The following is a 2,251-nucleotide window of genomic DNA, read 5'->3' as shown; positions in this document are numbered from 1 at the left end:
AATCTAAAAAATATTTATTTTACTATAATTTATTTTAATATAAAAATTGCCAAATATAAATCACTTTAACAAAAACTTACTTTTAACCAAAATCAAATTTCAAAATCAATTGTATACAAACTTCCAAATGTAATCCAAACACACACTTAATCCCTTTTATAAATAAGAGAACCAATGTTTGCTACTAGTGCTTACTAATAACTTAAAAAGTTACGCAACTATTTTTCTGCCAATGCTTGGCATTTCTCTTTGGGGCCTGCTACACATACAAGTAAAAAGGCCGTACAAGTTTTACAAGTTATCAGCCCAAACTTCATTAACACGCGCATTAATTCATTTTGAATGGAGCGTAACTACACGCGCCCCACTCAAACGGTTCCTCTTCCTCTTCCTCTTCCTCTTCCTCTTCCTCTTCCTCTTCCTCTTCCTCTTCTTCTTCTTCGTTTTTTTTTTCGATTTTCATGGTTTCTAAAATTCTTTTTCTTCTTCTTGCTGCACGTTCTTCTTCCTCTTACTCTTCTTCTTCTCCTTTTCTTTCGTTTCTGCACGTTCTTCTTCCTCGTTTTCCTCTTTTTCTTCTTCTTCATTTACGTCTTTTCTCTCTGTTTTCTCTTCTTTTTTTTTCGATTTTTCATGGTAAAATCGTTTTTGAAGAAGAAGAAGCAGCAGAAAATGAGGAGGAGAAAGAGAAAGAGTTCTGAATTATGCATAAGATGTACTTCAACGAATTTTGGTTTGGGTGAATTCTTGTAACCGTTTGGGTGTATTTTTTGTAATCCTTTGGGTGTATTTCTGTAATCATTTGGGTGTATTTGAGTGATATCTGACTGATATCTATGGGTGTATCTGACTCATATCTATGGGTGTATCTTACTGATATCTATGGGTGTATTTTTCATTTCAGAAAAAATGGCAGGCAGAAACCAAGCTGAAAAAAATGTAAGAACAAATATATGTCTTCGATCAAATCAGTTTTTCATAATAGAAATATATCTAACTCTAATTTTGCTTTGTTTACAGCAAATCAAGGACCTAAAGTGTGCAACCCATCCGTTGAGTGAGAAATTTAGAAATATGAGCGAGGAGAAGTGATGCAATAAGACTGTCCAGGCCATCCTTATTGTTATTGAGTCCATTTTGTCAGATAGATTCTAATGATATTGTCACTGATTAATGTAACTGTTATATACTCTTATAAGAAATTGAACACATGGTGTAAATATATTTGATCCAATTATAAGTAAATTTTTTTTCCATAATTAAACTCTCTCTGGTGTATTCAAAATGTCTGATTTACAGGTACTATAATATGAAGTGGTGATCCAGAATTCCAAATAGATTGGAACCCATATATGACGGTCTGCATAGAGATCTGCATAATACACCCAAACACAGACTATAAATACACCCGATAAAAAATTAAATTTACACCTCTGCTGCAGATTTTAACCCAACACTACCAGAAAGCCACTTGTTGTCCACAAGACCAAAATTAATTAAACTCTCTCTGGTGTATTCAAAATGTATGATTTACAGGTACTATAATATAAAGTGGTGATCCAGAATTCCAAATAGATTGGAACCCATATATGACGGTCTGCATAGAGATCTGCATAATACACCCAAACACAGACTATAAATACACCCGATAAAAAATTAAATTTACACCTCTGCTGCAGATTTTAACCCAACACTACCTGAAAGCCACTTGTTGTCCACAAGACCAAAATTTAGCAGAAAATCATTCCAATTCCTATCAAATGAGTCTTTGCTATGAGGGTTTCATTTTTCCTCTTTGCTACATGTAATCAATTGATTCTTAATCTCGTTTTCCTTCCTATTTGTGCTCCACTTCGCCCTGATTCAACTGACAATCTGAGGTTGAATCATCTATTATCTTCAAAACGAGTTCAAACTTTGATTTCAAAAACCAGAAAATCGAAAAGAAAACGAAGCTGGAGTTACAGAGAGAAGAACTAACGTCAATGACGAAAAACAAACCAATGAGAAAGGAGAAGAAAAGAACGATCGAAAAACCAGGAGAAGACGCGCGAGAAGACGAACGATGAAATTTGGAAAGAAGGAAAACAAAGAAGGAAACAAATCTTTTAAATTTGGTAGTTATACAAACGCGGGATCTTTATATAGCGCGTGTAAGTGACGTAGGAGTTACAACGCGTTTTAGTGGATTAGGCGTTAATGAACTTGTAATAGTTACAAGCCCTAATCGCTTGTATACTGAGCTTTTCCC

The sequence above is a fragment of the Arachis ipaensis genome, chromosome B05 (assembly GCF_000816755.2).
Source record: "Arachis ipaensis cultivar K30076 chromosome B05, Araip1.1, whole genome shotgun sequence".
Lineage (NCBI taxonomy): Eukaryota > Viridiplantae > Streptophyta > Magnoliopsida > Fabales > Fabaceae > Arachis > Arachis ipaensis.
This window is presented reverse-complemented; position numbering follows the sequence as displayed.